The sequence below is a fragment of the Zalophus californianus genome, chromosome 1 (assembly GCF_009762305.2).
Source record: "Zalophus californianus isolate mZalCal1 chromosome 1, mZalCal1.pri.v2, whole genome shotgun sequence".
NCBI classification, from domain to species: domain Eukaryota; kingdom Metazoa; phylum Chordata; class Mammalia; order Carnivora; family Otariidae; genus Zalophus; species Zalophus californianus.
In genome coordinates, this window is record NC_045595.1 from 137,245,135 (window position 1) to 137,271,096 (window position 25,962).

The following is a 25,962-nucleotide window of genomic DNA, read 5'->3' on the forward strand; positions in this document are numbered from 1 at the left end:
TTCTTTTCCTTTCTTTTATTAATGTATTGTATCACATTAATTGATTTGCAGGTGTTGAACTACCCTTGCAGCCCAGGAATAAATCCCACTTTGTTGTGGTGAATAATCCTTTTAATGTACTGTTGGATCCTATTGGCTAGTGTCTTGGTGAGAGTTTTTGCATCCATGTCCATCAGGGATATTCGCTGGTTGTTCTCCTTTTTGATGGGGTCTTTGTGTGGTTTTGGGATCAGGGTAATGCTGGCCTCATAGAAAGAGTTTGGAAGTTTTCCTTCCATTTCTATTTTGAAACAGCTTCAGAAGAATAGGTGTTAATTCTTCTTTAAATGTTTGGTAGAATTCCCCTGGGAAGCCATCTAGCAATGGGCTCTTGTTTGTTGGGAGACTTTTGATTTCTGCTTCAATTTCCTTGCTGATTATTATTCTGTTCAAGGTTTCTATTTCTTCCTGTTTCAGTTTGGTAGCACCCTGAATATACCATGCCAGTCCTTTCTGGTCGGCCAGGTCTCTGTGATAGGTCGGCTGCCAATCCGATGTTTTTACCCTTGTAGGTTACAGATCTCTTGTCCCAAACTGTTTTCAGGATTTTCTCTTTGTTTCTGAGATTTGCAAGTTTCACTGTTTTATGTGGAGGTGTTGACCTATTTTTATTGATTTTGAAGGGGGTTCTCTGTGCCTCCTGGACTTAAATACCTGTTTTCTTCCCCAGATTAGGGAAGTTCTCTGCTATAATTTGCTCCAGTATACCCTCTGCACCACTCCCCTTCTTCTTCTGGGATCCCAATTATTCTAATATTGTTTCACTTTATGGTCTCACTTATCTCTCGAGTTCTCCCCTTGTGATCCAGTAGTTGTTTATCTCTCTTTTTCTCAGCTTCTTTATTATCCATCATTTGTCTTCTATATCACTAATTCTCTCTTCTGCCTCATTTATCCTAGTAGTTAGAGCCTCCATTTTTTATTGCTTCTCCTTAATAGCCTTTTTGATTTCGTCCTGGTTAGATATTAGTTCTTTAATTTCTCCAGAAAGGGATTCTCTAGTGTCTTTTATGCTTTTTTCGAGCCCAGCTAGTATCTCTAGAATCGTTATTCTGAGCTCTAGTTCTGACATCTTCCTAATGTCCATACTGATGAGGTCCCTGGCAGTCCGTACTGCTTCTTGTTCTCTTTTTTGAGATGAGTTTTTCTGTCTTGTCATTCTTGCAGAAAGTGGTCACTTTTCTATTTGTAGAGTTGCAGCTATTCTTTCCTTAGATCTCCAGTTGAGTTTGCAGGTGTTCAGAATGATTTGATAGCTACCTAGTGGAATTCCTGGGACCAGACGAAATTAAGGTCTACTCCTCCACCATCTTGGACTTCCTCCCACTGAGCATAATTGTAATAGCTGCTTGACAATCCTTATCTAATTGCAACATCTGGATCATATTGGGGTTGGTATCAGTTGATTGTCTTTTCTTTTCAGCCTGAATTATATTCCCTGGTTCTTTGTATGTTGACTCATTTTGAATTATGTCTTAGGCATTAGGAATTTGATGTTATGGAGATTCTAGGTCCTATTGTAGTCCTCTGAGAGCATTGATGTTTTGGTTTAGGAAGCAAATAAACTTCGGTGGAGCCAAACTGCAAAGCTGCCCTTTGGGGTGTAACCCACCTTAACTCATCTCCTCTGTCTTCAGCTTGGTTACTTTGAGTCTGCTTTATGCTTGAGTGGTTTGGGATCTGACAGAAACATGGTCAGAGTTTACACACAGAATTTGGGGCTCCCTCTCTTTGGATCATTCCTTTCCCATATTTCCCCTTTCTTCTTGCTTTCCAGCATATTCTGTCCTCTGGTTCTTTAGGACAGGAGGACTGTGGACTTTTTAATATTTAAGTTTTAGCCAACCCACATAATGCTGACTTCAGCCTATTCACAGGCTGAAAACTACATAAATACGTAACTCACTCCTTGCCATGACATTCTTCTAAGATTTGACTCCTCTCCAGATTCTTTTTGCTTCTGTTTATCTCTTGTGCCTTTAGGTTGTTGTTATTCATATTTTATCCAGAGTGTATAGCTGTTATCTGTGGGAAAGCATGGTCTGTTAGGTGCTTATTAGTAGAAATTACTGATAATTTCATGTGCTGTTTTTACTTTTGCTGTTTATTGTGTTAAATGTTGGGAAAGAGAGATGTTCTAATTTAGAGTTATTTTACCACCTTTACCCAGAAGTGCTTCTGTGCAAGTGTCTTACTCCTCCTGAGCCTCAGCTCTGTAATCTGTAAAATGGGGGAAGGGTTCCTTCTTTGTGGACTTGTTATAAGGGTTAAATGGGATAGTGCAGGTAGAGCTTTTCAGCACAGTTATTGGCAGTTAATAAGATTGTTGCCATTATCTTTGGTGGCAGTATCTCATCCCTGACATAGTCCCTGGTATATGAAAGGGGCGAATAATGATCACTGAATAAATAAATTAGACTCATGAAAACGGAAGAGGAAGAGAATGGATATAAGAAGTAGTGGAATTGGGGGCGCCTGGGTGGCTCAGTCGGTTAGGCGACTGCCTTCGGCTCAGGTCATGATCCTGGAGTCCCGGGATCGAGTCCCACATCGGGCTCCCCACTCGGTGGGGAGCCTGCTTCTCCCTCTGACCCTCCCCCCTCTCATGTACTCTCTCTCTCTCTCTCTCATTCTCACTCTCTCAAAATAAATAAATAAATCTTAAAAAAAAAAGAAGTAGTGGAATTGTAGGGAAACTGAGGAGCAACTTCAAGATGAGCATTTTCCCCTTGGACGTGGGCATGTAGCAGACACACAGGCCTGAGGCCAGGTAGCTCTTCCCTCTGGCCAGCCTTCTATTTCACGAGGTGTTCTAACTCATGAGATGATTCATTATGCAAGCTGCGGCATGAGGCCAAGCCTTCAGAAGTAGGTGAAGAGGCTCCACATCCATATTTTTTATACTTTCCAGGAGGCACAGGGGAACTTTTTGGGATTCTGGAGACTGAGAGGAATTCCCCGCCCCCCCCCGCCCCCCCCCCCGTCCCATTTGTGAGGGCTGGAGGCAATGGCTGAAAGTTGCATTTCTGTGGAGCAGTATCAGAAGATAAAATGAAGAGGCCTGGGGACGGGGGAGGCCGTTCGTTGTCCAGACATGACAAGCCTGTTAACACTCTGACTTTAGGGAGGAATAATTCTCCCCATGGGAGGGTCAAAGTGCCAAGCCTCAGCAGGCAGTTACATGCTCCAAAATCATAATGGTGTTTTCCAGGGCAAAGGGGTTGGTTGGGGTGTTCAGGCACGAGCAGTGGCCATGTTTCCCCTCGGCATCTGGGGGCCACTCTGACAGGATGACAGTGTGAACAAGGCCCTGGGCCTGGGGATCTTGTTCACCTGAGAAAAATACAAGACTTCAGAACATATTATTAATTGAACTGGATGTGTAAAAATAATTAAAATGGCAAATTTTATATTTTATCACAACTAAAACCAAACACAATTATTAAAATAATACATACCCATTGTAGGCAGTTTGAAAAACTGGGAAAGATTTAAAGAGACAAAATTATCCATATTCCTTCCTTCTAACACTTTGATAAACTCCTCTCTTTTTACATGCAAATGGATATTTTTCCTTAGTTGAGATTATACTATGTATAATGTGTGGTGGTTTTTTTGACTCTTATAATCTGAACATATTTGTTACTCGCTATTGTTTGAAAATATCATTTTAATGGATTAAAAGTAATTTATTTTATAGATTTACTAAGTTGTATTTGATTCCCTCAGTGGCTATTTAGGCTGTTTCCAGTATTTTACAGAAGAAAATAACACTTTTTCAGTCTTTGTCTGAGAGATCTTCTGGAAGTATAAACCTTTGTCTCTTCTTTCTGTTTCATCCTTCTCAGATCCTACACTTTTTTTGTAATTTAAAGATTTTATTTATTTATTTGAGAGACATTGACAGAGAGAGCTACAGAGATAATGACAGAGAGCACAAGCAGGGAGGAGAGGGAGAAGCAGGCTTCCCACTGAGCAGGGAGCCCGATGCGGGGCTCGATCCCAGGACCCCAGGATCATGACCTGAGCCGAAGGCAGACGCTTAACGACTGAGCCACCCAGGTGCCCCGATCCTATACTTTCTTAAATGCCTGGCTCAGGTTTGGCCTCTGCCAGGACACCTTCCCTCAGCGCTTCAGCCTGCAAAAATCCCTTCTTTCTCTGACTCCAATTGCATTCATTCACTTCATTCCATTGTTCATTCATTTATTCATCAAATATCACTTGGTGGCATATCGAGTATGCATACATATATGTATATATACACTCATCAAATACTAATTTCTTCTCTAATCATGTGATTGCTTAGAATAATAATTATGGTTAATGTCCTTTGAGCATTTACCCTGTGCTGGCACTTTTTAAATTACTTTCCATGGATTATCTCATTTCATCTTTATAGTACTATGCATGCTTTACTATGGGAAAATTGAGGCACAGAGAGATTAAGTCACTTGCCCAAGATTGCTCAGCTATTCTTTGGGTGGTCTGGGATTCAATTCCAGCCCCTGTGGCTCCAGAGTCAATTAACTGCATTAACAATATATGTGCTGCCTCAGTGGAACTATTCTAAGGACTGGGGATGGAACAGTGAACAAAACAAGTGTACTTCTTGTACCGTGGAGTTTGCCCCACTGGGCTCTGGATGGTAAAAGTCTTGAGCTGTTCCGTCATGGCTGCGCCGTAAACTCCTGCAGGGCTAGAGCCCTGGCTCCTGCTGCCCTGCACCCCTAGGAGCTAGTGTGCGAGGGGTACTCAGTAATGCCTTTAAACTGATGGGTGGAAGCGTGAAAGAAATCTGCTTTTGCTATGGGCTCTGTGCCTGGGCAACACAGGAGAGGTTTCTCCACCGGTCTGGTGCTTGTTTCCTCATGAGGGAAACGAGATAATCTTTGACATTCTACGAATGTAGTAAAATCTCCAGTAATACTTGAGGTTTTTCTCAGATGGTGATGAGCAACCACTGGTACAAGGGGCCTCTGGTTCTCTGATCCAGTCCAAGGCCCGTCATTTTAAGAATAAATGTGAGAACGTCGTCTCTGTGTTGCTTCTTTTTCAATATGGCAGATACGAGCAGCCATCTTTTAGAAGCTAAAAAGCAGTGCCCGTTTTCTCATGGATGTGTGTCTATTTCATAAAGTAGGCTTCTTAATCTGTTCAGGCTGCTATAACTAAAATATCAGAGGCTGGGTGGCTTATAAAGAACAGTAATGTATTTGTCACAGTTCTAGAGGCTGAGTAGTCCACAGTTACGGCACCAGCAGCCTCAGTGTCTAGCAAGGGCTAGCAGATGGTCATCTTTTTTGCTGTGTCCTCATGAGGTGGAAGGGGCAAGGGAGCTTTCTCAGGCAGCTATTATAAGGGCACGAATCCTATTCATGAGGGATTTGGCCTCAGGACCTCATCACCTCCCCAAGATCCACCTCCGAGTACCATCACCTGGGGCATTCGGTTGTCAACATGTGAATTTTGGAGGGATGTAAACAGTAGGTAATTGCAGTTACAATGTTTAATTTTTAAAGGGATTAGAAGAAGAGAGAAGGAAGAGAAGAAGGAGGCATTTTAGGCAACACCAAAAGCATTTATGTTTTTTTCAGAATTGGTGCCAGGGAAGTGAGTTGTCTGCCCCCTTTTGATTGGGGTCACATCTCATAATCATCATAGCTATCCTCTTTTGAGTACCTATTTGACGCACATAATAGCATTATTGCTGATCCTGACTGTGATCTTCCAAACGCTATGGTGCTCCCACTTCATAGCCTTGGAGGGTTTAAGGGTCTTTCCTGAAGCCACGGCTAGTACAGAGCAATGCAGGAGTCACACTCCATTTTGCTTGACCCCGAAGCCCGCTGAAATGCCACCACCACACAAACAGCTCCTGGCTCATTAGTCATTTAGGGAATGAGCTGTGGCACCAGCCTCCTGGAGAGGACACTCCCGAGGCACGGCCTTTCTGGAATTTTATTAAAGACCTTGGAGGGGCTCGGAGAGGAAAATGTCAACTAAGAGGAGCAAGTCTGTTTCCTGGCCATGGATAAAGCCAGGAGGGACCCTCACTTCCGTATCTCTATGATTCTGTGTCCAAATTTGGGGAATGGCTTAGAAGAAGATTCTGAACTGAATCAATTCACATCTCTGAATCTGTTAAAGGAAATTTTGTCCTGATTTGTGGATTGATTCATGTAAAGCCATGCTTCTATGAAATATCTGATGCATATTTATTTGAAAGTGTATTAAAAAACCCAACCTCATTTAGTTGATATTTAATGAATGAAAAAAAAAAAAAAAACAGTCCTGGGAAATTCTGCAAGTGTTTCTAACACTTTAGAGAAGGAAGAAAGGGTTTTGGACTCAAGGCTTCCTGAAGAAGCTCGGGGTTGAATTCAACTGTAGAGGAGGGGTTGTGTTCATGCAGGCAGAGCGAGACAAAGGGGATATTTCAGAGAACGGAAAAAGTATAAGCAAGTGCTAGCGGCAGAGATAATGGGGAGGTGAGTCAGGCCAACCTCACATCACTTTGCCTCCAAGGAAAAACTGATGATGAGCAGTGTGGTTAAAGAGTGGCTTTGAAGTCATGTACACGTCAGTTCGATCCTCAGCTCTGCCAGTTACAAGGCACATGGCCTCTGGCCAATTATTCAAACCCCTAAGCCTTAGTTATCTCCTCTGTAAAGGCTGTTAATGACACACACGCTTTGGTTCTTTGTGAGGATTTACTCCGGCATAGTTTAGTTGCCTGTTTGAGTAATTTGAGGAAGTCATTATTATCTCTCAGATCATTCTGGAAGATCCAGATCCTAATCTTAACATGCTCCATTTCACCTCAGTCATCAATAAAGTGAGAATTATGATTTCTTCTAGCTCACGAGATCTCCAAAGTAGAAAGGCCACCTCACCCTCTACGCCAAAAAACGCTGAGGTGAAGGAAATGTACCATCAGGGGTCTAGCCTCACACAGATGAGAGACTTCCTTCTTCCCAGCAGAAACAATAACATTCCACCAGGCATCTGGCCATTCTCTACCATCTCCATTTATCACTTTCTATGTTTTCCCTAGCCCTTTGAAGAGACAGGCTGAAAACCAGCCTAATGATCCCTGACCACTCTGAAAATTGGAAAATAATGAGCAGGACCTGATGCCTCTCAGGGGTCTCATTAGGGGGGGCTGGTCCACAGCAGTTTCTGCTTTTTAAGTCTCTGGTTCTCTCTATACTTTCCGAGCTGCCCTGTGGCCCCTTATTAGCATCTATAACAGAATCAGAAGATGTAGGCTCTAGTCCAAACTTTGCCCCTTATTAGCTAGGTCATCTTTGCCAGCCCATTTGAGTCTCTAGGCCCCAGCTGATTTATCTGCAAAATAGAGATCAGTTGAAAGATATGCAGCAAAGCACCTTGGGAGTCCTCTAAGTGAGGAACACATTTTAAAGGGGGTAGATTAAAATCAAGCAGGTGCACTGTGCCCCTTTCTTCTTAACCCAACCATCAGATGAAGCCCAGATTCTTCAGATAAAAAATCTCTCCTGTATAGTTAGTTCCCTCTGAATGTGAACTTAGGAACTTGGTGTCTATTTTGGGCAAGGAAATAAGTTTCCTACTCTCCATCCTTTCTGCGAGTTTGAGAAAGACCTCACAGAGGAACTGGCCAAAGAGGTGTGATAGATGGTATCCCTTGTTCCCTGGATTTGCAGCTCATTTGATAGGACCCCAAGCTGATTTGATACAACCCTTTTACTACAAGGGTGTATATTTAGTACAAGCATCTGTACTCCCCCTCCTCCAAACCCTCAAGAACACACACAAATTTTCGGCCCAAGTGGGCCTGCCCTGGTGTCCCGGACTTCTGGATGGAGTCATTTTGAGGCCTTCAGGCCATGACTCTGCAGCGCTCTGAGCCATTTCGGTTGACAGGTACAGGCTGTTATTCTCCTTATAGACCACCTGCTTGCTAATTGAACTTGACAGTTGAGCACTTTATGTTATCAGTGAAGGAAGACTGTAATGGATAATGTGGCATTGTTCAGGGGCTCCTTCCTGCACTGAGCCTTGTCAGTGCTCCTCAAATGCCTGTCTGATTGTGCGCACACTTAGACCTTAGCAGAGCTGGCTATGGGTTAATTCATATCGCGAATGCCCGCACCAACTCCCAGCAGGATAATGCTGCAGCTGTGCACTCAGCTTTCTCCTGAGAAGCTGCCGAAGGTTTTGTGTTGTACCTGACACAAGGAGGGGCTGGAAAGCTCATGCCGCTTTCCAGAAGACATTTGACCTTTAGGAGCTATGCCGGTGATGGGGAAATACGGCCCTTCCCAAAGGTTATTGTCCGGCCCTTGGTGGCCCATTAACTATTGGAGATGACGGGAGCGCCTGGGTGGCTCGGTCGTTAGGCGTCTGCCTTCGGCTCAGGTCATGATCCCGGGATCCTGGGATCGAGCCCCACGTCGGGCTCCCCACTCGGCGGGGAGTCTGCTTCTCGCTCTACTTCCCCATGCTTGTGCTCGTGCTCTCTTTCTCTCTTATCTCTCTCTAATAAATAAATAAAATCTTAAAAAAAACTATTGGTGATGATGGTCAACAAGAATGTGGCTGAGGCTGCAGCCATGTCTGAGCCATTCAAAGCTCACAATCCGTTGGCAGAGGGTCCCCCACTCAGGGTGATATTGGGAGAGAGGGCTCCCCTCATCATGGAGCACTGCTGTGCTTAGGCACGGTGGGTGGCTTTTTATTCTGTTGGAGGAACTTCTCTGGGGACAAGTTAGAAAGAGCCTTGGGTGAAACCTCGTGGACTCGTCTGCCAATCCTGCCCATCATTAACGCTGCCTGGGGACCATGCTAACAATTACAGATATCCAAGGTCTGACCCCTGAGTCACTGGAATGTTGGAGGGGGATAGAATTTATATGTTAAATGATTTCTGCATGTGATTTGAAAGGTCCGCTCGGTTGGGAAACAACTAATTTAGTCCAACTGCCCTCATTTCACTGAGTAGCAGCGGGGGAAGTACCTGATCTGATTTCTGCAGTCTGAATCGTGAATGTTGGCGGTAGAAGTCAGGCCTGCTGACTCAGAGATTGGGGCACTCTGTGCCGTGTAGCTTCTCTCATGAAACGTGAGTTCTCTTTGGGGAGAAGCTCGTGAAGCACAGTAAGCAAGGACGTGATCCCTTGAACGTCTAAACCACCAGAATTCAACTCTGACTATAGGGTTGCTGTAATGAATCAAATGCCTTGGTTAAGAATCCAGCTTCACCACTTATTCCTTGTGTGACCCTGGTCAAGTCACTTACTTCTTTGTTTCCTCATCTATAAAACATGAACAATAAAACTGATCGTCTCTACCTAATGGGGTTGCTGCAAGTGTTCCACGACGGAATGGTTGAAGAGTATTTAACATAGTGCCTGGCACTTGGCAAGTGCTCAGTAACTATCAGCTCTTCGTTTTTTGAGCCTTTGCCATGTACCAGACACTATACGAAGAGCTTCAGGAATGCCCTCTCTAGTGTCACAATACTTCTGAGAAACAAGCATTTTTTCTTTTAAAGATTTTATTTATTTGAGAGAGAGAGAAAGCAAGTGAGAGAGAAAGCACGAGTGGGAAGAGGGTCAGAGGGAGAAGCAGACTCCCCACTGAGCAGGGAGCCCGATGCGGGACTCGATCCCAAGATTCCGGGATCATGACCTGAGCCGAAGGCAGACGCTTAACTGACTGAGCCACCCAGGCGCCCCAAGAAACAGGCATTCTTGACCAAGCCTCCTCAATGAGGCATGACGGGAGGACTGGCGAAGTTTGTACTTTCTACTTTATTGGTTATTTGAAATGGGGTGTTTTGTAATCCCTGTCCACATAGGTGATAATGTAGAAATATGTCTCCGTGAAAATTTACTCCCGGACATAACAGTATGACATTTTCATAACTGACTAAAGGTCCTGGGGAGTCGAGCCTGTCTGTCTCTTGTTCGTCTTGGTGTCCCCTGTTCATCTCGGTGTTTCCTGACCTGGCCTAGACCATTTCTGGCCCACAGAGCTCAACACATGTTTGCCACGTAGAATTAAATGTCATCTCTTCAAGTTGATTGGATGCCTCCTTCCAAGGTGAGTTTTTCTCCTGGGTTGTTTATCCTGAATTTCTTAATTCTTAATCCTTATCTTGGCACTCAAATGTTTTCACAGCAGAGTCTCAATCTACCTTTCCTCCCCTGATGCATGCAGTCAATGGTTTATAGAGCTATTTATCATAGTGGAAGAATTGAAAGCAACCTTAATGTCCAGTTGCAGGAGAATAGTTGAATAATTTATGATGCAACCACATACACCATATATTGCTAATAGCTACTACTTAGTGCTTACCATGACATCTGTTATTCTAAGCACTTTTCATGTAATTAACTCATTTCATCTTTAGAACCAGTTTGCGAGGTAGATACTACTATTCTCATTTTATAGGTTAGGAGATGGAGCCAGAGAAGTTAATTAACTTGTCCAAGGTCACACAACTAGGATGTGGCAGAATCAGGATTCAAACCCAGGCGGCCTGACTCAAGTCAGTAAATACCCTTAGTCCCTAAACTGTCTCTCGTACAGCCAACAAATGGTACAATACACCACTAACAACTTGCCTAAGAATGTTAGCTTTGCATCTAACAAGGGCTGAAGTGAATGAATAACTTTATTATGACATACATATAGGAAATGCTTATGTTATGCTGTCCATGGGGAAAAAAAAACCTGGATATCATTTATATAGATTATGATTTCAACTATGGAAAGTTGTAGAAAAATATATAGCAAATAACTAGAAGAAAAATATATAGCAAATAACTAGAAGAAAATAGGCCAAAAGGTTAATTCTGCCTGTGGCTGATGGGCTGACAATAATTCCCCTTTGCTTCTTTAGACCTGTATGTCTTTTCTAAATTTCCTAAAGCAAACTTGATCTGTAAAAGTAGAACAACTATTAACAATAGCTTTTTAAAAACATGAGACCCTACAGAGGCAGCTTTGGGAGACATCACCAACAGGCATCATATACTGATCCCTTTCCCCCTCAAACATTTGTTAATTTCAGAGATGTTTCACTGCCCCATATACTCTCTTGCACAAAGTCTAACTATTACCACAGGTGTTCTGAAGGTCATCCACCCGTAATAAATACACAGGAGGCAGCTTCCACTTTGGTGCTGATAGAAGTCCCTTGAGAGAAGCCAGTTTCCTGGATCTTTTTGAGGGAATTTATTACAAGCATCTTTGATTTCGGAGTCCTTTTGCCCCCACCCTTCCTTCCATTGCTAGTGAATGTGGTCTCCTGAGCATAGCTTCTGAGTCCTGCCCCGGGGCCCCAGGGCAGCAGTTGGGGCAGGCAGCAATGTGTGAAGTGTAACTGACATTTTAATGTGCCCTTCTAGGATTTTGAAGCCCTGGGCCACCTGTGGTACGAAGGAAGGAGGCCTTGGTTTCAGGGCATGGCTCAACACTCACTGATGGGCTTTAGGCAACTCGCTTTACCTCTGAGCCTCAGTTTTCTCATCTGTAAATGGGGATGATAAGGAGCCATACCCACCTCACAGGCTATTGTGAGTCTGCAAAGGGCTCAAGTGGGGTAATGTATATGTAAGCCATTTGTAAACGTAAAGATCTATGTTCATGTGCATTGTCTTTATTTTTTTGCAGCTTCCCACTCTTTTTCTCATACCTTTTGGAGTCACAGAGAGAGGCTACTTCAAATTAAGGGAGACCTCTAGAGGGAAGGGCTTGGGAGGTGGGAGGGAGCTAGAGGAGCATCACGGGAGGGTGCGGGATGCTGAGGAGGCAGGTGGAGAAATGTGAGAAGGTGATGTCAGGAGTAGAACATCAGAGAAAGGGATGTTGTAAGCAGGTATCTAGGAAGCCTTGCATCTTAATGTTTGGTGTGACCCCATTTTGTCTCCTTAAGAAACCTGCAGGAAAGACCTCTCTCACTTTTTCATGGTCTTGGAATGAGATTTGTAGCCACCCCCTTGCATCCCATACATTAATTTCATGCTAAGATTGGCCTTAAGGCAAGAACAGGAGGAGTAGCCTAAGAGGACTTGGGTGCCCCAGGTTTCTAGAATGATACCCCCTCCGCCAAGTGAGGATTGAACGAGAACATGCACGTAGATTGCCTTGCACACAGTAGATGTTCAGTAGATGGCAATTATTATTATTATGAACCAAAAGATACTTGGCTAAAACATAAATGATTTGATAATTGAGACTTGGTTTCTCCTCATATCTCCTAGGACAGGGCTGGACACTGAAACTGATTGGGCAAAGCACAGTCCAACGACTTCTGTACCCACACAACACGTCCATTTCTGCGACCATGCCTGCTCACACTATGCCCATATCATACTCTGGGGTCTTGGGGCCATACTGCTTGCTGTACTAGGCACGGTCGGGCTAGCCACTTCCCTGTGCTGTGGCTGTGGTCCTCCCATGGGGCCTGTCTCTAGTGTCCAGCCTCTGTCCCCTAGTGTTGTTCTCCTAGAGATGCTGTGACTCTATTTCTGTTTTCTGACTTGGGTTCCATAGACTTAGCTGCATATAGGTCCCTTTATCCTTGAAGCCGAGAGCACTGAGGCCCAAGGTAGGGGGTGCAGACAGACCACAGGGCGGTTCCTTTAACCCTGAGCCCACCCTTATATTGGACAATGGGTGCTGAAGGTGTGCAAAGAAGAACTGCGGGGGGCCGTCAAATGTTCCACGTGAGCATCTGGATTGGGATGAGGAAGGAGGGTTTGGGGGGATATTTTCAACTGCCTGTGTTTTCTTTATTCCCTACGAGGCTGTGTAATAGCACCGCCCCCGATTCAAGAGTGCTATGAAAACACTGTGAGTGGATTGTTGCAAATGAACATTATAAAGTAGGGCATTATTTGTATTAGCCAGTAAACTGCCTAAAATGATGACCAAGAAAGGCATTACCTAAAATATTATTCATGAGCAGAGGGTGAGTTCATGGGGAGATAGTGTCCAGAGGGAAATTAGTTATCTGTACTTCAGTGAAAAACAGCCTGTCAAGGCAGGAGCCCCGGAGACAAGGCATGGGGAAGCCTCCTTGACAGGCTGGGAAGGACAGGACCATTTACCTCCTGCCTCTCACAGGTCAGAAGGCCCCAGCTGCAACCTGGAGGGAGTGGCCCCAAAAGGGAAGGGCTCCACAGCTGCTCCCACCCTGGACATCTTCCAGGGGCATCTTCCCTACATGCCCATTCATCTGCCTCATAGCCCCAGAAACTTCTTGGGTGTTTCATGTCATCTCTGATCATCAGGGTCCTGTAGGAACCCAGAGTGAGCCTCTTCCTTTGTTTTCTCCATAATTTGGCTGTAGTTCTCCTTGTAAAGAATACTGTGGAACAGGGACTAGAGAACCTTCTAGAAAAGCCTCTCCTCTCTTTCTTGTTCTTCATTTTTTTTAAGTGTATGTATTTATTTTTAGTAATCTCTATAGTTGTGGGGCTCGAACTCATCACCCCCAGATCAAGAGTCACATGCTCTTTTGACTGAGCCAGCCAACTGCCCCCTTGTTGTTGGTTCTGAGTAGTGTTGACACAAAAGTGATACTGAGGAAGGAAATGATTGAGGCTCTCCATTAATGTGGAAGAGGGTTCAAATTCCAGCTCTTCCATTTTTCTTGGTGACTTCAACTTTCTCATCCAGACAATGAGGCTAAGGCCATCACGTATCTTTTGATCAGGACAGACAATATAGTAAGGCAAAGCGCTTTTGCTTCCCAAATGGTAGGCATTATTTGCATGTCTTTTTTTCATTCCTGCTGTCATTGCCTCAGTTCCTATTATATCTCCCCGGATGGCAGCTTGCAAGCTGGGCTCTATGCTCTATGCTCATAGTCTCTGCTCCTGCCATCCATTTTCCAGTAAGCTGTCAGAAAAATCAGTATAAAACACAAGGATGTATGCCATGCCCCTGCATAAAATCTTTTAAGAGTTTCCAATTTTCTGAGCATAAAGTCGAAATCTTCAATATGGCATCCTCCCAGAAAGAGTCTTATGAGTTTGTCTACTTCCACTCATTCACTCATACATTTTACTGTTACGAGCACCTTCTATATGCCAGATACCAAGCTAAAGGCTTCATAGAGATTTCACATAATCCTGGTTTCACATAATCCTGAAAACAACACTGTCATTAGTATCTCCACCTTACAGAAGAGGAAAGAGGTTCAAAGAGACTCAGATGTTGAGGAACTCAAACCAATCCACAGCTAGTTGGTCATAGAGATCGAAATTCATTCTGCTTGGCACCTCGTCCAACTGGAGCTCTTTGTACTGAGCCGTAATGCTACCTCAGGAACTGGGAAGGGCCAGCAGCATAGCAGAAGGGGTCTAGGATCTGGGAAGGGAGGAAGCGATATTTGGAAGAAGGGCGATGGAGTTGAGGTGAGGATGTGAGCTGCCCTTTCTCAAGTTGTGATGGGGAGTGGTCACCTAGATTTGGAGAGAGTTCTGTGTCTGGGCTTCAAGCACTGGTAGTGTTCCCCCCACGTTGTGTCCCCAGAGGACCCAGACTACCTTCCACTCTGCCCTTCCCTCCAAGCACAGAGCCTGGTGCCAAGTGCATGCTCAAAATACATTTGGTCGATGATTCCTGCCATTGGTAGTCACATCCTGTCTCGGGGAACTGGAGTGGCGGCCCAAGGCTGCTTCTGGCCCTCCTGTAGGGTGGTTTTCTGTCTAAGTGGCCCTTGGGCCACAAAGGGATGGTTAGTATGCAGCTGTGACTCTTGCTCAATCTGCGGTTTCCTCTCACCACCGCCCCCTAAGAAGCCCCAGATCAGCCTCAGTGAAAGGAAGGAAGCTCGCTCCTTCACCACCCTACCTGAGGCCTCAGGTAGCTGTCTGCAGGCTGGGGCCACACGCCCCTTTTGTATTTGCGGTGTTCCAAAGCACCTAGTGCCTGCCAGGCCTGATGTCGGGAGGTTCTTGTCAAACCCCGGGAAAGAGATTTTGTGTTTTCATATTCTACATAAGAATAATTCAGAGAGGTTAAGTGACTTGCTCAGGGTCATGCAGTCTGTCGGTGGCAGAGCCAGGATTTATAGTTCCCGCTTGAAAAGCCCGAGAGAGTGTGGGATTGAATCCTCCGGGATCTACGGAGTGGGGAGGTGAGCCAGCATTTGGGGGTCCCGGGGGTCCCGGGGGTCCCGGCCCAGCCGCCTCGCCCCTCCCCCTGTTTCTCCGTCCGGCCTCCTCAGCCGGAGGCAGGGGCCCAGCATCACGCAGTGCGCTCACCAGGCACCCCTCGTCCGGAGGCCCGCTTACTAGCGACCCCCGGAGGGCCACGTCAGGGGGTTTGGGGCGCCGTGTGACCGGGGACCCACCCCGTCGGCCCGACTATTTGCATAACAGAGACCGTCGCTTCCCCCGCCCCTCTGCCGCGCTCTTCTCCCCTCCTTCGCCGTCCCCTCCACCCTCGGCCCCGGTCCCCCACTCGTCCCCAGCAGACCCTCCTGCCGGGACCTGGCGCCGGGCTCCCAGCCGCGGCGGGGAGCGGAGTCGGGCGGCACCTGGGGGCGGGGAGCGCAGGGCAGGGCCAGGCTGGGGAAGACGCCTGGGGCACTGCCCGGCGCTAACAAAGGGAGCGGCTGCCGGCCGGCGGGGGCGCGGAGCGGGCGGAGCCGCCGCAGCCCGGGCGACCGGGCGCGCAGCGAGTGAGTAGGGGTGCGCGGGGCGGCGGTGCGGCCCGGGGCCCGGGTGGAGGCGTGCAAAGGGGCGCGGGAGGGGAGCGGGGCGGCGGGGCGCGCGGAGCCGGTGCCCTGCGCCGCCTCAGCCGTCTCGCCCGCGGGCCGGCCACCATTTGGGCCGGGGTGTCGCTGTGCTGGTCCCGGCCCAGGGACCGCCCTGGCTTCCCCCGGGCTCCGCGAGCCTGCGGACCCACAACAAACCCACGTGCGCTCGGCCCCCGGGAGCCCGGCTTTCCCCACCGCACCGTCGGTGAGGTGTGGGACGCCTCGCAGACTCCGGGGTCCTGCGTATTCCCGCAGCTGGATTTGCGGACCGGGAAACTGAGGCCTGCGGGGGGCGGGTGGGGGCTCAGGCACCATAACAAACGCACGTGCGCTCCGCCGCGGGATCCCCGCGCCTCGCTGGCCCTGCCAGGGCCGCCCGGCGCAACCGGGCCATTGTCTCAAGCCGCGGGGGAGGGAGCGGCGCTCGGGGCGCCTCTTGCCGGAGGAGGACGACGGAGACATTGAAAAGGTACCACTTGGCCGTCAGACCAAACTGCCGGACTATAAAAGGGGGAAGCGAAACACGAAAGCAGTTACAAAGCTTACCCCAGGCCAAGAGCCTGTCCCCGGCCGTGGTGCATTACTTGATGCGACCAGGACAGGCCCCTCACTTCCACCGCACGTCTTAAAGACCCGGGTTTGAATTAAGGGTCCATGGGCTCCCCTCCCCCCCCAAAAAAGACGGTGCCTAGCGCACCATTGTCCCTGCACTCTGGCGACTGGCCCTGCTGGGAGATGGCGAGCGCCTCCCCAGCCTGCAGAAAGAACGGTCCAATTTAAACAGCGCCCAGCGCGCTTTCGGTCTTCTTGGCCTCTTGCTTGCTCTTTGCCTTGTAGGTCCTTTCCTTGCGTCTAGCCATGCCGGGGATCATTGGCCCCTTTTGGCTTGGGGCTTGTTATGTGTTTTTACACGCAAGGCTAGCTGAGGCCTCTGGTTCTGGGGGAGGGTCGCTCGTATCTTCAGTTCTATCAGTTTGAGAGAAATTCTGAGGTCCAGCGAGGAGAGGGCTCTTGTTTGTTTTGCTTTTTCTTTGCTTACATATGCTCTGCTCAGCTTGGCAGATTTTAGTTAATCAGGCCTGTTCCGGCAGTGGTGACGTGGGTGGGAGGGTGAATCGGCCTCACAGGTGATGGTGTTGGTGCAGAAGCAAGCCCCTCAGGTCGTGGGAGTGGGCGGTAGGCGTGTACAGGAGCCGAGGCACCGCTGCCAGAGGACCTGCCCAGCCATTCGGCCGCCAAGACCTCTGGAAATTAAACCTGTCCCTGGGGAGAACTGGAGGGCCTTCAGCCCTACACCTCTGCTGCTGAGGATCCAGAGGGGATCTAGTGAACCCTCTTATTTTACAAGCTGGAAATGGAGACCTGGAAGGTGCAGCCACTTCTCCGAGTTGAAACCAAGTGACATCGGAAAGAGAGAGGATTTGAGTCCGGGTCTCTCAACTCGCACGCTGCCCCCAGGCCTTGCCAGCAACCAGAGGCGAAACCAGGATTCTGGGGTTGGTGTAAAAGTCCGTGACCATAGGCAGAACAGAGTTAAACAAAGAAAGTAATTCAGATTGAAGGCAGCACCCTTCCATTATCCCTTTCAAGAGCTCTTTATTCATTTGAGAAAAGACAGATTTAGTCGTTCTTGACTCTTCTCCTAGCCTTTCATAAGCTTAGTTATTTTTCTCTCATTGCTGCCCTTTTCCCCTCAGACTGGAATAGGGCCAACTGTGGGGACTTAGATGTTTTGCCTCTCATCCCTGTGCCAGGAGGCCTTTGTTTGGGCCCAAGCATTGGGCTGTTGACATTGGCCCCGCAGGGAAGAGAGTGTCTCTAAGGGGGCTACTCCTGAGCCACTTGTGGGAGAACAAAGCATTGTTTTCATTGATTTTATTTAATTAAATTCTTTTTGAGAGTTCCACGGAAGCAGCTGCCTATTTTTATGTTTGGCAGAGGAGAAGTTGGAAAACCAAAAAAACACTTCAGGTCTGGGTTTCCCCAAAGCTAGTGTGCTGTTTCCTCCCGTCCCTGTTATCTCCTGGCTACACTTGTTTCTTTTCCTAGGGGTTCTAGAGGGTTTCATTTTTGTGGTCTTGCCACAGGGCACTTGAGTAAAGTTTTATCAGGATGCCCGCCTTATAAGGAACTTCTGAAATCCCCCCGGCCAGACCCTTTTCTTTTCCAGATGGGAAAACTGAGGCCCAGAGACATGCAGCCAGGTGTCTGCTTTTAGTGTCTCCTTTTGCATAAAAGAGTTGTTGTTGGTACCCCAGAGTAAAGTCAAAGTTATGATGGTTGTTATAACAACACCCTTTAAGTCGGAGAATGAATTCCTTAGGGATTTAAATAGGTGTCGGTTATTAAACAAAGCCATGGATCCCAATGGTCGCTATGGTAAGGAGCATTAACAGTCATCATCAGGGATCAGTTTTCCTTAGTGTCTACTAAATGGTTTACTTTCCCCTTGTCCTGGCCTCCTCCATGTTCCCCAGTCTATTGCTTGCTTGCCCAGTAGGGAGCTGCTTTGAGTATCCTCATAAAGCAAAAGGCAGCAAGAAGTCGGAAGACAGAGACCCCACTTAGCTTTTTGTGCTACTTATCTTCCTTGGCTGTAGTTTCCTCCCTTGTACAGTGAAAGTCCTTCCTGCCCAGTCTCTGCACAGGCTGTACTAGTGGGATGGAAGATGCTTAGGCCTTGGAATCAGAGGAGCGGGGTTGAGTCAACCCTTCTCTCCTGGGTTCCTTGAGGATAGGATTGTATATTGTGAGGGGAAGAATGGGTATGTGTCTCCTGGACTTGTTTTGGGTATCAAGTCACGTGACACAGGCTAATGACTGCTCAGAGCTCTTGGCAGGCTTGGGAGACCCTATCTAGTGAGCAAAGAAGTGTGAACGTCTGCCAAATTGTAAAGTTGTGAAGAACGTGTGATTCTAAGGTAAATAAACCTAGTAAAAAAACAAATAAAAAGCAAAACCATAACCTTCATGCCCAAGTTATGCGGTCTAAAGTGATCCCATTCTATTCATTCCATGTTTACCGACGAGCAGGCAGGCTCGGGGTGGGGTCCTATGCTGACCTGGAGTAACAAAGAAGCAGATCCGTTCTTTGCCCTATCACCCTTGCTCAAAACATGTTTGGATCTCCCTTTAGAAATTGTCCTCAGAAACCCACCGAAAATAGATCTAATTTATCTCAATATTGACCTGTGGGGGTGTGGGGGTGGGTTATGAATCAAACCAAAAACTGAGTTGGGGAAAAACACCTTATTCTTGTTTGTATGCATGTATACTGAAATGACATGATAGCATTCTGGTTCCAATAGATGGACTTTTTAATAGTCTTATCTGTAACAGTGACATTGTAAGCAATGCAGTTTCAAAGTCATTACTAGGGTAATGGGTAGGGTTCAGGGTAGCCTTCAGAATCCGTTTGGTGATTTAAATTTTATTTATTCGGGGCACCTGGGTGGCTCAGATGGTTAAGTGTCTGCCTTCGGCTCAGGTCATGATCCCAGGGTCCTGGATCGAGTCCCGCATTGGGCTCCCTGCCCCTTGGGGAGCCTGCTTCTCCCTCTGCCTCCCTCCCTCTCTCTGTCTGTCTGTCTCTCATGAATAAATAATATCTTTAAAAAAATAAATTTTGTTTATTGTTCTGATTATAAAAATCAAGTATGCCCATTGAGGATAATTTGGAAAGTACAAAAAAGTATAGAGAAACAGAAAAATATTCCATCATTCAAAGGTAACCACTGTTAACATTTGGCAATTTTCCCACTGTTTTTTTTTTTTTTTCTTTTCAATGGATTTGTTTTCTCTAAATGGTTGAGAACATGCTGTATGTACAGTTATCTCTTGCCTTTCTTGCATAACCTTCTCAGATATACATGTCATGGTCTACATCAGCATTAAAGCTGCCTCTTTCATTTATCACCCGTATCAGCTGCTCCCCACGTCCCAGGTCACGTGACCCATGGGATCTGATCATTCCAGTGATATTTCAGTGAGGGCCTGTAGAGGAAGGAGCCTCCAGCATCTTCTCCCTAGCCCAACCTGCCTCAAGTGTTCAAACTCCAGCGATTTTTTTTTTTTTTTTTTTTTAAGAGAGAGAGACCACAGTCACATGAGGGTGGAGGGGGAGAGAGAGCGAGAGAATCTTAAGCAGGCTTCACGCCCAGCACGGAGCCTGACACAGGTCTCCATTTATGACACTCAGATCATGACCTGTGCGGAAACCAAGAGTCAGATGCTTAACCTACTGAGCCATCCAGGTGCCCTCGAACTCCAGCCATTTTTATGTAATTTTTTTATTTTAGAAAAAGTTTAAAGTATAAGGTGAAGGGGCAAGTGTCCTACATGTGACCTTGGGTTCTCGTCCTGCTCTTGTAACCTCCAACAACTTGAACAGTTTCTGCAGGTATTAAGTCAGCAACTCCTTAGTCATTTCCTAATTCAGTCCTCACATATTTGAGTGCCCATGCTAAACCAAAGATGTATGAGAAGAGTTCAGCTTTTTTTAATCTTTTTTTTTTAAGATTTTATTTATTTATTTGACAGAGAGAGAATGAGAGAGAGCACGAGAGGGAAGAGGGTCAGAGGGAGAAGCAGACTCCCTGCTGAGCAGGGAGCCCGACGCGGGACTCGATCCCGGGACTCCAGGATCATGACCTGAGCCGAAGGCAGTCGCTTAACCAACTGAGCCACCCAGGCGCCCTGAGAAGAGTTCAGCTTTAAAGAAGCTCATGGTCCAGAGGCGCCTGGGTGGCTCAGTTGGTTAAGCGACTGCCTTCAGCTCAGGTCATGATCCTGGAGTCCCGGGATCGAGTCCCGCGTCGGGCTCCCTGCTCAGCAGGGAGTCTGCTTCTTCCTCTCTCTGCCCGCTCATGCTCTCTCTCACTATCTCTGTTGCTATCTCTTTCTCTCAAATAAATAAATAAAATCTTAAAAAAAAAACCCTCATAGATTTAGTCCCAATTACATATAAAGTCTTAAAGTACTGAAGTATTACATATTGTGGGAGCAGTAGAAATTAAGAGCACAAGTAATTGAGGATTTGATTAGTTTTTACCGAGGTATAATTGATATACAACATTATATTAGTTTCAGGTGTACAATTTAGTGATTTGGACATTTGTGTATATTGTGAAATGATCACCACAATGTCTAGTTAAGCATCTGACTCTTGGTTTCGGATCAGGTCATGATCTTGGGTCGTGAGATGGAACCCCACGTCAGGTTCCATGCTGGGCATGGAGTCTGCTTGTCTCACTCCCTCTGCTCCTTCCTTTGCACGTGTGCTCTCTCTTTCTCATAAATAAATTAAAAAATCTTAAAAAATAATCCATCACCACATATACAGAATTTTTTTTTCTTGTGATGAAGGATTTGAATTCTTGCTCATCATTTATCACAGGTGGACAAGCTAGTTTAAGCTCAGTGAACTTCAGTTTCCTTCTCTATAAAATGGGTAGCAAAGCCCTTACTTCACTGGGCCATTGTAAGGATTACATGGAATCATAGCTAAAGGGTCCAGTGCAGTGACAGGTATATAGGCAGCACTCAGTAAGTGAGTTATTATTGTTATAATTGAGATTTTTCACAACATGCAGAAACTTTGGCTCTAATATTTTTTCTTAAAATGATAGCAGACCATTGTATGGCTTTCTGTGCTGAGGGGAGCAGAAAATTCATTAAAATGGGACTACCTGCCAGGTGACAAATTGAGAGGGAAACGATCCACTTGCATGACGCATTATAAAAAAAGTCTTTTCCCCCTTCTCCTTCTCCTCCTCCCCCTTCTTCTTCTTCTTTTTTTAAGTAGGCTGCCCGGTGTGGAGCCCAGTGCGGGGTGTGAACTCATGACCCTGAGATCAAGACCTGAGGTGAGGTCAAGAGTCGGATGCTTAACCCACTAAACCCCCAAAAAGTCTTCTTAAGGACAATTTCAAACATACAAAAGTAGAAAGACTAGTGTAATGAAGCCCTGTGAACAATCACTTATCTTCAACAATTATCAAAATTCATCGCTGACCTATAGCCCCACAGTCTGCCCCAGATAACTTGGAAGCATATCCCAGACATCTTATTAGCATGATGCATATCTGAGACATTGAGTGGTCCTGCTCTTGGAGCCTGTCTCTGTTGTCACTGTTATGAGACAGTGTGTGTGTGTGTGTGTGTGTGTGTGTGTGTGTGTGTGTGTTTGTGTCAGAGGGAGAGGGAGCCAACCAGAGAACGTCTGAAGTGTTACTACTCAAGTGAGGAGGCTCTGCTGCATCCCAAACTGACAGGTTAGAAGGAGCACTGAATTTAGAGTCAGGAGCCTTCATTTTGCAGAATGTTCCCACCCTTTACCAGTGGTATGCTTTTGAGCACATTTGTAAAAGTTTGGCCAAGTATTGAATGAGGTCATCCACGTGCTAGCCCAAGCAGCGCGATGTTAGGTGGACCCGAGTCAGGCTGGACTCCAGCCTTCCCTTCCTGAGAGGCAGAGTTTCCGTATGGATTTAAGGCCCCAGACGACAGCCCCACCGCCCAGGAGGCGTTCAGGGAGTGTTGCTGCCCGTCTCATTCTGAGAACGGGCTGCTTGCTCAGATGGGCACCTGGCCCACAGGTCACCCCGTGCCCGTGAATCTCGCCTCGTCCCCTCTTACTTAGCCTTTCCCTCTGATTTGTAGATGAGGGCAAGGAGGCCCAGAGAAGGGAGGGTGTCTTCTAGCTGTGCCGAGAGACAGGCCCTGCCTGAGACCCCGTTCCCTCCAGGCTCCGTGAGCTTGGTTTCTTCTCTCTGGCTGTTCACCCAAGTAGGGATTTCTGACTCAACTGAAAGAAGAAAGTTGGTTTGTTTTAGTAATTAAGTTGAAGCCCTCTCTTTAATCCTCTGGGGGTCCCACTCTGTCAGCACTATGCCTTGTGGTCTCCAGCTGTCGCTAGCTAGCTGTGTGTTAGGCAAGATGCATGCCACCCTGGGCACCCCACCTCAGGGACCCAACTCTTAGCTCTCCAGGCCCCTTCCAGCTCTGAGATGATCAATGACAAAGGGGGACATGTAGACCCAGGGTCAGGGGGTTTCTCTATACACGTAGTAAATGAAATCTGTTTCAGTATTCAAACAGGGTAAAAAATGAACCCCCTCACTTTTTGCCATTTTCCTTGATCCCACTTCTCTCTGAAGTGGGATCTGTTTGCACTTTGTGGGTCCTTCAGCCCCTTTGGTATATACATTTATGTGTGTATTCCATGGTTATATGCAGATACATTCTAAAAATTCAGTAAATAGGGGAGCCTGGGTGGTTCAGTCGTTGGGCGTCTGCCTTCGGCTCAGGTCATGATCCCAAGGTCCTGGGATCGAGCCCCACGTCAGGCTCCCTGCTCAGCGGGGAGCCTGCTTCTCCCTCTCCCTCTGCCTGCCGCTCTCCCCGCTTGTGCTCGCGCTCTCATGCATGATTTCTCTTTCTCTCTCAAATAAATAAATGGAAGTCTTAAAAAAAAACCTCAGTAAATAAATTCCATTATAACTGCCCCTTTGCAAACCTGCATTTTTCACTTTACTGTACGTATTGGAGCTCTTTCCCTATCAGTGTATGCAGATATTTTTCTCGTAGCTGCATTACACTCCATACGATGATGTTTATTTAACCATAAAAATGTTCCATAAAAATATATTTTGAAGTGTATTTAGACCCTTGACATATGGAACAATGGTTGTAAATGTCAGTTTAAGCCAACTCATTAAGCTCTGGGAAGGGTGGCGAGGGAAGGGATGGGCACAGGGACACTGAGGACCACACCCTGGAAAGCTGGAACAAAGGGCTCCTGGGAAATTACTAAGAGGCTGACTGTTTGGACAAGGTTATTTTTGGAGAAGCCTGCCTGCTTGGGTGCCCGAGGCTGCAAGGGCAAGACACTGAGCTGCGTCATCACCTTCTCCTCCTCCTTGCACTGTCCCCGGCACCGGCCCCTCCAAGTTTGTTTCTGTTCCCAGGACCGCCCCCCCCCCCCCCCCCCCCCCCCCCCCCGCCGCCCCCAGGAGAGACCCAGGGGGAGGCCTGGAACTGGAGAGAGAGGGATGGAGGAGGGAGAAGGGAAGGAGAGGAGTATTTGGTATCAGGCTTGGAGGAGGGAGTACCCCAGTGCTCCTCGGCTCTGCCTGATCAGACCCATCTGGAGTGTTCTGTTTCGCTGGCTCCAATACAGATCATGGTAAAATGCAGCACACCCAGAGAGGGGCTACTTGGAAGACAGAAGCTTAAGCCACCCTATTGAAAGTGGGATGAATGCGGAAACTGGGCTTTCTAGCCTGCAGGGAATAAGAAGAGGCACCTTCTTCACGTGGAGAAAGGATCAGAAGCCCCCTGGGTGGTTGCCGTGGAAGGGAGAACCAACATAGGTTGGGGGAGACATGGTGGCATGGCAGATAAGGAACAGCTTACTCAGCAGAGCTGTCCAACCATGGAACAAGCTATGTCACAGGGCAGCGAACTCCCTGTCGGGGGGCGGGGTGGAGCATTCACGCAAACGTTGCCCGTGAACTTGTCTGCCATCAGAAGATTCCTGCTTTGCAGACCCGGTTGACCCAAATGCCTGCAAAGAAGGCCCCTTCCGACCTTGGGAGTCAATGACCCTGGGGCGGGTAGCAGAACGAGGCAAAGTAGGACTGCGGGGTTGGGGCACGTTATAGGGGACGTAACCGGAGCAGCTCTCACCTGCTTTGTAAAGGTGGAAAACAAATGGACGCTTTCAAAGGAGGCTTAACCATTGTTTCCCCTGGATCTTGGCAACCCTCCTCCCGTTCTGTCCTTGGCTTCAGCCTACTTGACTTTATATTCACAAATTATTTCCACAGTAATAAATATATCACATACACTTTAGATGACCAGGAAATCTGGCAACCAGAAAAGAACTACATGTCCCAGGAGGATGATTGTAAATTTTTTTTTCATTACAGTCTTTCTAAATCTGCATCCATCTCCTGGTTTCCCTAGCACAGTGATGAGATGTCATTCGGCTTTAATTTTAGCAACACACTACCCTTTGCAACCTCTTGAAGGTCCTCCGGGCTAGAGTTGACAGCATCCACCATATTTATATTTAATGCTTGTCCCTTTCTTTCCTGAGGATGAGGAAGAGCCTCTTGGACTTAAGTGTTAGTTGAGTCTTGGTGAGGGCAGCGTAGCAAGTTTACCGTGTTCTGGGATTTTGCTGTGCTCCTGGCCCTGATGAAGCACTGTGTATGTTTTCTCATCCAGTCCTCATAGCGACACTCCGTGTCTTGGTATCATTAGCTCCATTTTGCAGATGAGAAAACTGAGCTTCAGAGAAGGATAGAGACTCACCCAAAATTCCACTGCTGCTAAGGACAGAGCCTGGTATGGGGCGTAGCTTTTTCTCTGTGTTACGTTACAGGTTTTTCCACTGCTAATAATTCTAAGTCCTTTGAGTCTGAGACAGTGGTTCAATTCCGAGTTTCACTGGGGGCTTGGCCGAATTTCTCCCTAGAGGGACCGATGGAAGTTTTCTATCTTTCCCCTGAGAACATATGAAGGAAAGAATTCATGGGAGAGTCATGTGTGGATAGCATTTTCTCATTCCCCTTTTTGGTAAGAGTTTGTGTCAATCCTGGTTTGCCCTTTTAAAAAACTTTTTGCTTGCCCTTTAAAGCTGGGATATCCACCTGACTCATTATCTTGTTATGACTGGGCATAAACCCACTGGTGGTGAGTATGGCCACAGATTGGGGGTTACCACTGCTTGGCTCCCTCACATGCCTTTAGCTTGTAAATGCAACTCGGTATAGGCACGGTGAAGGGCTTACCTTGCACCTGTGGTTCTAGGCTCTCAAACAGTTTCTTCTCTTTTGGAATTTATTATACATTAATTTATTCATCAAATAGTTATTGAGTGCCGATTATGTGCTAGTCATTGTGCAAGGCATTAGGAATATTTACATAAAGGGCACATGTTGTAGATAACACGCACACACGCATTCAGTGTAACGAGCAGGGCCTTGGAGGTCAGCGGCAGACAGACTTCCTGTGTCACCCTCTTCCTCTTAGAGCCCTTGCTTTGTTCGTTCATTCAACAAACTTTGAATGTCCACTGTAGCCTGTGTACAATGTGCATTTTTAGAACAGAGACCCCAACATTCCCATAGTTCTGTTCTTCAGTTGGAGGAGGG

General features: G+C 46.9%; 1 protein-coding gene across 8 annotated transcripts in view; it reads left to right on the forward strand.

The window, feature by feature from the left end:
- ST6GAL1 (ST6 beta-galactoside alpha-2,6-sialyltransferase 1) overlaps positions 1 to 25,962 on the forward strand; it is a 159,462-nt gene that overhangs the window by 17,068 nt on the left and 116,432 nt on the right. For 6 of the 8 annotated variants that reach the window (XM_027582048.2, XM_027582042.2, XM_027582040.2 and 3 more), the window contains exon 1: positions 15,485 to 15,724. The exons of 1 other annotated variant lie outside the window; for it this stretch is intronic. The gene's annotated coding sequence lies outside the window, so the exon portion shown is untranslated. Of the gene's footprint in view, positions 1 to 15,484; positions 15,725 to 15,790; positions 16,272 to 25,962 lie in introns of those variants that run through there. One more of the 8 variants, XM_027582046.2, reaches the window with a different exon arrangement.